Raw genomic sequence first — 9,724 nt, forward strand, 5'->3', positions numbered from 1 at the left:
TATTCTATTCTATTCTATTCTACACTTGGAACAGATAGCACAAAACACATAATTGCTGCCTTGAGACATTGATTTTTGCTGTGTTGTGCACTTTCTTCAGCATTCTGTCACAGTATCTCTGCAGAAGAGGGACAATGTCCTGGCCAAATGCAGAAAGTATTGGGCTACTTTAAACACATTCCAGTAAGTGGTGCAGATTTAGAACTGCAATAAATTGAACATGGACAAAAGAAGCAGTCACTTATACAAGGCATTCCAACCAGAAGTAATTTGACTCTGAACATGGCAAAAAGTGTCCACAGAAACGAGCAGGCACCGCAGGATGTCCGCTCTACAAACAACACCAAGACTCCCATAATATAGCTGCAGAGGTTGGAAACTCTACTGCATCCCCGAATATATATTTCACATAATTTACTTTCCACTGTATTGTCTGACTGCGTGTAAGAGAGAAATAGTGTTCGTATGTTAGCAATGTGTCCATCAGGAACAAATTGGCTCTTGGAGCTGGCTTTTTAAAAATGGGATCTAGTTCCTGCCTGTGAGTCAGAGAAGCTTTTCTTTTTTTTTCCCCTTATCCCCCTCACGTAATTGGCCAACTACATAATGTGTGGGGATGTCTGAGTGTTCACACCAAACAGCCACTGGTCCACACTGAGCAGGAAGGGAGGGGCAGAATTACTAACTGAACGCACACACATGCATGTGTGTGTATGTGTGCTGAGACTTGTAAGAGAGAGCGAGAGAGAACGAGAGAGAGAGAGAGAGAGAGAGAGAGAGAGAGAGAACAACACATGCTACATAGATAACTAGCTGGCTATAGGCTCCTCTCGTTTCTTCTCCTCTTTCTGGGGGAGAACTCAGCCATTAGTATGCTGGCAGATACACCAGTTCCTCATCAGATTCCAATTAATTCCCAATACTTAAATACCAGTTGGTGTTCCAGAATCTGCCAGATAATCTGCTACTGCCAAATGGTAAATCAGCCTCCTAAGATTTCTTGTGGTTATTATTTTTCCTTTACGCTGACCCTTGTATGCCATTTCAGTTATCCTTGTTGCCTCAAGAGCAAATATAGATGACCCAGCAGTTCCCCAGAAATAAAGTCAAAATGTTTCTATCACCCACTGGGGTCTGGCTGCAATATAGATCATAAACCCCACCTTCTCCATGTTAGTGGATGGGACTGGGGTCAAAGTAAAACAAAAATGTTCTCCTCAGACACATTTTTCCTAAAGATGCTTGCTGTCTTTACTAATAGTTCTCATCATGTTGATTTGTGTTCAAGGGGTATTGTTTTACTTGAGTTTGATTCTAATTACTAACTTGTTGCTATAATCGGCGTGCAACGTCATCATGACAGCTTTGACTGGCAGCGGCATTCACAGAAAAACTTGTGTGTCTCTGTTCGAGAACAGCAGATAGAACGGGACACTAAGAGAGAAGGTCCAGTGTTTACTTTCCAAAACCATGGCTGACTGTTTCAAAGTGACAGCATGAGTTGTTCTGCAGTAAACTGAACTAACTGACAGAAGGACCCGAGGCTCCACCACACTTTTTCGATAAGTAAAATGTGTGTTTGTAAGCTAATCAGTAATTATTGTCTTTAGCTAGCTAGTTCACACTCTCACTCTGTACGGGTCACCAACCCTGGATCCAGCAAAACAGCCCCAGTTTTGTTCTAAAACTTTTGACCGGCAGTGTATAGGCACATATATATAATTAAATAGTAAAGACATTGGGAATAAATAGCAAAAAGAAGAGATATATACAGTCTAGAGAAATATGTACAAAACAATAGAAAGGCACACAATGGAGAGCAAATAGCTTGGAGGTAAAGCAAAGAAAGGAGTTGGTCTGAATAGAGTCTATATGAAAGTGACCTGAGTGATGAGGGTTAGACCATGGTTCCGATTAGTGAGGTGGGTGGGCAGGTGTGGGGTGCTTGTGTTTGTTTGCAATCTCAATGGCTCAGGGGAAGAAGCTATTAGTGAGTCTCGAGGTGTGGGACCTGATTGACCTGAGCCGACAATCAGAGGGCAGTGGGTCAAACAGGTGGTGGGCGGGCCATTATCACTCATAATGGCCCAGGTTTTCCTGAGACAGAAGGATCTGGGGACAGCCTGTAGGGGTGGCAGAGGGCAGCTAATGATTTTTTGGGCAGTGTTAATTACCCTCTGTGCAACCTTCCTGTTCTCTGTAGTGGCCCTTGAATACCAAACCCCCCGGCAGTAGGAGGGCACTCTCTGCACTGAGGAGCGGTAGAAGGCCAACAGCAGCTTCTGGTCCAGGTTCTTTCTCAGGACAGGGAGTAAGTTCAACTGCTGTTGGGCCTTTACCAGGGTGCTGGTGTTGTGGGTTCAGGAGGGGGGATCTGTAGGTTGTTCAGTTTGGTGTTGAGGATTTCTGATATTATGGTGTTGAACACTGAGCTGTAGTCCATGAAGAGCATCCTCACATAGCTCTTTGTGTTCTCCAGATGGCTCAGTGCTCTCCGAAGGGTCATCGTGATGGCATCTTCCGTGGACCAATTTGCTCTGTCTTTTTGGGGATGGGAATGCTGGTGGATGCCTTCAGACAGGTAGGAACCGTGGCATGAGTCAGCAAGAAGTTGAACAGAGTGGTGAGGATCTCTGGCAGCTGGGATGCCATCAGAGCTGGCAGCTCGCCTGGGTTTTCACTGCTCTTAATCTCCTCCTGATCTCATGTTCCTGGAGGAAGAAAGGGGGTGAGCTGGGTGGGGTGGGGTGGGAGGTAGCGGCAGGCGGAGAACCTCTCCTGGTCCCTTAACACCAGCTCCTTAACTAAGAAGGCCCAATGGCATCTCTACTTCCTGAGGAACCTGAGAAAAGCCCATCTCCCACCACCCATTCTCACCACCTTCTACAGAGGGACTATCGAGAGCATCCTGAGCAGCTGCATCACTGTCCGGTATGGTAACTGCACTGTATCAGATCGCACTACCCTACAACGGATAGTGAGAACAGCTGAGAAGATCACTGGAGCTTCTCTTCCCTCCATTACAGACACCTATCGCACCCGCTGCATCTGCAAAGCCAACAGAGTTGTGAAAGACCTCACACAAAGTCTTCACCCTGCTGATTCTGGAAAGAGGTACCGGAGCATTCGGGCCCTCACTGCCAGACTGCGAAATACACACACGCATACCTTCATACATCAAGCTACTTTTTGCACAATGCTCAGTGTTTTGCTCAGTTTGTCATTGTTGCACAGTTCTATTGCACTGCTGTGTTTGCACTGTCTTGTCTGTATCATTCTGTTATGCCATGTCTTTGTTTTGGGGTTTGTTTTTTGCAGTTTTTGCACACTTGCACTTTATGTAGTCCTGTGTTGATTATCTGTTATATGTAGCACCATGGTCTTGGAGGAATGTTATCTTGTTTCACTGTGTACTATACCACTGCACATGGCTGAAATGACAATCATCCAGCCTTGTTTTAATGACTCATGTGCTTTGACAATCCAACCACCTCTCTCTGCTCCTCATCCCTACCTACCTCCCCCTCAGGAAACAGACCCTCAAAGTCAAATTTATTTGTATAGCACATTTAACACAACAACTGTTGACCAAAGTGCTCTACATTCAAAATAATTGAAAGACATAAAAACATAGGAAGTCATGAAAAAATTTAAGAAAAGAAGTATAAAATGTGAAGATTTGATTAAGAAATAAGACAAATAAAACAAGTACAAACTCATTCTGATTTAGAAGAAAAGGAATAAAAGTGGGTTTTCACACAGGTTTTGAAAGTGTCTAATGTTGGGGAGGTCCTGATGTGAAGGGGCAGTTTGTTCCATAGTTTAGGAGCAGTCACAGCAAAGGCCCGATCTCCTCTGTGTTTTAATCTGGACCTCGGGACAACTAGGAGCATTTGATCCACAGACCTCAATGATCTTGGGAGAGTGTACCAGTTCAAAAGATCAGAAAGGTATGAGGGTGCTAATCCGTCCAATGCCTTAAAGACGAATAATAGAATCTTAAAACCTGGCAGCTATTGTAAGGATGCTAGTATAGGAGATATGTGGTCTCGCTTGTGTGTGCCAGTTAGTTACCGTGCTGCAGCGTTATGGACCAGCTGCAGTCAGCTAACTGATGACAGACTGACACCTGAGTAAAGACTATTACAAAAGTCGAGGTGAGATAAAATGAAGGCACGGATAGTTCTCTCCAAGTCTCTGAAATGGAGAAATGACTTCACATTTGCAAGTAGCTGGAGATGAAAGAAACTGGTCTTGATTACAACATTAATCTGTTTATCAAACATTAGATTAGTGTCAAAAACCACTCCTAAGTTCCTCGCAAAGGGTTTTTTCATAACTTTGTAAGGGCCAAAGTTGTAGTTGTCACAGGGACCAAACACAATGACCTCTGTTTTCTGTTTATTTAAATTCAAAAAGTTTAAAGCCATCCATGCCTTAACATCCTCCAAACAATCTAGTAAAACCTTCAGAGGACTCACAGATTTATGTTTCAGGGGCGGGTAAATCTGTGAGTTGTCTGCATAACAATGAAATGAGATGCCATGTTTTTTAAAAATTGAGCCCATAGGGAGCATATAAATTGAAAAAAGGGCTGGGCCAAGAATGGTAGGAAGTGGAGCCATGTCATCCATCTTTAATACAGTACTTGGAATTATTCCTCTCACTATCTTTTGTCTCTGGGTGCTAGTCTGCATTCAGCCGGACTAACCTCTCTCCGCCTTCCTAGTTGAATCCACTTAGTGAAACCATTCTGCTGCTCCACTCCCTTGTGGCAATCCTTTCCTATGTGCTTCTGTTGAATTATTAAGATCCAGAAACTTGGACCTCTGTCTTTATCGTGTCAGCTTCAGACTCCACACCTGTGCCTTGGCCTTGGGAGCCAAAAGAGCAAGCCCTTGCTTGTCAGCCTAGCCATAAGAACCAGCGGTAGAATTCCCATCAGTACTTTATGTGTGTGGCTATATACATGAATATATAGGACATTTTGTTGTTTGTATATAAGTAGAAGAACTAACTAGATCGTGTTTTCAAATGGTTTTGATCTTTCTGTTGCAAATATGTGACTTCTGGGGGTACAAAAGTATTTTTTATGCTCTGTGGTCCTGGCTCTTTTTACCATCTCTCTTGGGTGATGTGCTCAGATGCCCTGCCTATGTAGTAAAATTGAAGTTAATATTTAGAACCGACCTAGAGGCATGAAAAGTGAATGCCAATATTGCATATATGAAGAATGCTCGTGCACTGGACCTGAGATTCGCAGACCTCAAGTGCATACCCAGAGTTGAAAGTGGTGAGGTTTCGGCCTCAGTCACCAACTTACTCAAGGAAGAGAGGGTTGTTGCGGGGAAACCTGGGGAACCAACAGCATCAGACCCATAAAGGAAAGGGTTAGCCCACTATAAGCTGCTTCAGCCAAAATCCTGTCATGTTCAGACTCAGCTAAGAAAAGTGTGCATCAGTACAGAGTGGAATCCACAATCAGTACAGACATCTGTCCGTTAGAGTGGTGGTCCAATCATGCAGGCTCTAACAACAGGCTGGCCTCTGTTGCATAGAGGCCACACCTGCAACATACGGTTTTTTTTCACTTGCTGGTGAGACTGCACATAAAAAGAAAGGTTCTTTATCATCTGAAAATGCAAATGATCATGTGTGTCTTAGGAACTGACTTGGTGCAGAGGACTAAGAAAATGTCGAGTCAGAGGAATGAATAAAGTTTTCAAGTCCTGATACATCAGCACAACAACTCCATAACTAGTAAGCGCAGTGTTACCAATTATTCCATATATTTTTGGATTTTAGGTGAAGATGCAGGTTAGGAGGAGAATGCTCCGAGAGCACCTTTTCTTCATGGTTTATCTCACGACTTGAAATATTCAGTTATTACACTCTATATCATTCCTCTCTGTCTCCCTAGTTATGTCCATTCATCTCTCAGTGTCCTGACCAGTCTCTGTGTTTACTTTTCTCTTTCTGTGTCACGTCTATGAAAAAGTGGAAAGTCCATTGGAATTCAGTGAAGATCTAAAAAGGCAAATTATAGGTTTACAAAAGTTGGGAAGGATTTTGGAGACACTGCGGAACAACTTCAGATTCCAATATTATAAGTTCAAACAACTCAGTATAAGTACAAGATATTTGGATGTGTTACCATTTTGTCAAGGTCTAAAAGGAGACTCGGACTGTCACCCACAGATGAGAGAAAACTGGTTGTGGGAAGGAAGCATTAAGGCTAAAGTCTGCCATGAAGCGGAAACTGTTAAAACACCAGCATCATTGTCACAATAAAGCAAGTTTTGTATTCACATGAACTGAACAGGGTGCCAACCAAGAAAGATGATTTTGCTACAAAATCAACACCTTCAACTGAAAATTGTGGAAGAAATACCTTCTGGACAAGTTTTATGGTTTGACAAAAGTCAATGCAAACATTTACATGCCTTTATTTATTTAATTTTTGACTGTGCAGATTTGTCAGTGTATAAAAAACATTACAATGCAATAACTACTACTGTGCCCCAGACAGTGAACTTTGAACAGACTTCCAAGTATAACAGAAACTATTTGGGTGTCCAGTCTGCAGCTCTGAAAAGGAGTATATTTAAGACTTAAAGATGAGGCAACACTGGCAAAATTTGTTGTGTTCCTTTAAATTGGTTGGTTTCCCACATGTATAATTAAAACTTAAAGAAAGAAATAGAGTTTAGAATGTATTTGTTACCAAAACTTAACCAAGTGAAAATCTCTTTAATTGAATGGAGGAATCCACATTGAAGGGATAATCTGCCAAAAGGGTTATATGCCCTACCTGAATGATGATCAGCGATAGAGACAAATGTAATAAAATAAAACTCATATTGCAGACTGACAAAAATGTATCTCTGTAAGAAACAAAGTAAATTAGAAAATGAAAATTGAAAAAAAAACTTTGGTTCTTTTATCTACTGATACTTATGATTTGCCAAACAATAGTCACATTAGTAACATGTTATTGATGAGAACTATTAAAACTACTCACTCTCTTTTGAAAATAAAGGAAATAACAATTTGGTTAAATTCAATATCATAACAACTGTTATTTCAAGGCCCATTATATTGTAAGACAAAGACCCTTCAGTAATATGGAGAAAACTCCAACAAGCAACTGAGCCCGTCTGAGCAAGAGCTTGGTGACAGTGGAAAGGAAAAACTCCTTTTTAAAAGGAAGACTCAGGGAGAGGTAGCCATCTGACTGGTTGGGGGAGATGGGAGGAAGACGGGATAAAAGACACTGTGGAAGACAGCCAGAGATTAACACCACAACAAGAATTGATTAATTAACAAATTATAAGGCAATAGTATTAAAAGCTCCAAAAACTAAGGATACCTGTGGTTTAAGTATTTGCTTCATAAAACTGGAAAAATGACACATTTGGTTAATTTGTCATTTAGGCCAACTGTTATTCCATCAGCTTGGAAGGTTGCTACTGTGACCCCAATTTTTAAACAAGGGGAAAAACAAATACGATTTATTTACTGAAATCATGTAACGTAATTTTATGAACTGCTGACAAAGCTGAAATATGGTTTTACCAAGAGTCATGAAAGAACACCGTCATCTCTGAAGAAACTACTAAAACTACTACTTTGCAGTCTTTGTCCCATCTAGGAGTTAACACAAGTTCTTGCACTCAATTTAAATACTTCATGTCCATGAAAAAACACTAGACATCCATGCTTAAGTTGTGCAACCATCAGCAAAAGAAGCACTGTGGGACTTTTTTGTATGCGCTTGGGAAAATGTGAAAAGCACAGAGTGAAGCCCAACCTCTATACTGCCTCTTTTAAGATTCGCTTTGATAGATACTGTGCCAAAGTTGGAATGAAAAGCTCATTTTGTCTCTTCTGAACAGCTAAGTACCCAAAAACACCTCTGAGGTCTCCTCTCAATCCCGGTTCTCTGTTTTATGAAAAAGCAATATGCTTTTAACATTGTCTGCTTGTTTGGCTTAGGGTGTAATGCTTTTTTTATTTAGAAAAGCTCAAAGCAGTTGTGTATTACAATAGTGGTTCTGAGAAATGCCAAGTGTCTTTGCAACCTTTGCATCTGTCTCCCAGCCAAAGTGAAGCATCAAGGTGCTGTAAAACTATGCTTTCTTTTACAATGTAAAGAAAGGGACCATTTACAAAGGCAAGAAAATAAAACCTTATATGTCAGAGGATATAGTCTCTGACCATTTACATGCAGTTTCAACATATCCCACAATTCAAATTCCATTTCTAAGTGTACTGTCATTGATTTTAACATATACAATGCTAAATGAGGCCTATAGAGAAGGTATGTAGCTGTTGTGTTTTTGCACATTGGAGCTTTGAAACGACTGACCTTAGAGTGAGTTTATATCCAATAGTGGGAAGACTGGCAACTGTATTGAATTGTAAATAATCTTTCAGAATGACAGGATTGAACATGTCTGGAAATGTTAATATAAAGCATCCCAACCCCAAAAATTCCTTCTCTAAGGTCATTGGTGATATCTTTGACAATGTCTTAACACAAGGTTCGATGCTCCAGATGAACCAATTTCCCAAACGTTTGCTTTTATTGATGTGGTCACACAAATTCACTTGCCTTCCCTTGCTACTTTCCCCCTTAATTCCTATGGAAGCAATATATGTGCACCATTTTTTCTACACTTGTTTGGGGGGGAAGCTCATTCCACCCTTTTTCGGTTGGAAGGGTGGAGTTCCATTCACTCCGTCCTTTCAACTCCCCACAGGGTGAGTTTGTCTGTATTGGTGAAGAGTACCACAAATTGGATTGCAGATGGAAATGCATTTTTCCAACAAATGTGGGACAGTTTAAGGGAAAATAACCAGGTTTTCCAGCAGTAAAAGATTTATTTTCAAGAAACATTGTTGGAACAAAGAAATAATCTACAAAACACAAATTTTCTTACTATTTGCACTAGGTTTATTTTGAGCAGGCCTACAGGCCTACAAACTGCAGGCCTACAGAATAACAGAACCTTACAAACACACTCTTACATCTGCATCTTATTACATTAAAACTGAATGCAGACTGACCCACAACCAAACAGCAACTGAAGGAGGCTGCAGTAAAGATCTAACAGTGCAACTCTAAGGAGGAAACATTTGTTGATGTCCATGGGTTGTAGACTTCAGGCAACTTTCTGTGTGTGTGTGTGTGTGTGTGTGTGTGTGTGTGTGTGTGTGTGTGTGTGTGTGTGTGTGTGTGTGTGTGTGTGTGTGTGTGTGTGTGTGTGTGTGTGTGTGTGTGTGTGTGTGTGTGTGTGTGTGTGTGCGCACGCATGCATGTGTATGTGTAATTGGGTCAACAAGAAACACAATGTGCTTTTCTAGTACCCAGCAAAAACCATTGTTGCAGACCAAGAGGGGAACATTGTAATTACCAGTTGCAAAGATGCCAATACTGGTAAAAATGAAGGTGAGAGACTGACACTGATTTTACTAGCTACACTATTCTACCTTCTGACATTCCTTGAGAAAGGATGTGGGAAAAGAGGGCTGAATGGTAATGAGTTCTTTAACTAATTTTCTTGCAGCGTTGGGAAGGTTACTTTCAAAATGTATTCCACTACAGATTACAGAATACATGCCCCAAAATGTATTTTGTAATACATTCTGTTTCGTTACTCAATGAGAGCAATGTATTCTGAATACTTTGGATTATTTTTATTATCAAGATTTTTACAACTAC

This window comes from Oreochromis aureus, linkage group 15 (assembly GCF_013358895.1).
Source record: "Oreochromis aureus strain Israel breed Guangdong linkage group 15, ZZ_aureus, whole genome shotgun sequence".
Classification (NCBI taxonomy): Eukaryota; Metazoa; Chordata; class Actinopteri; order Cichliformes; family Cichlidae; genus Oreochromis; species Oreochromis aureus.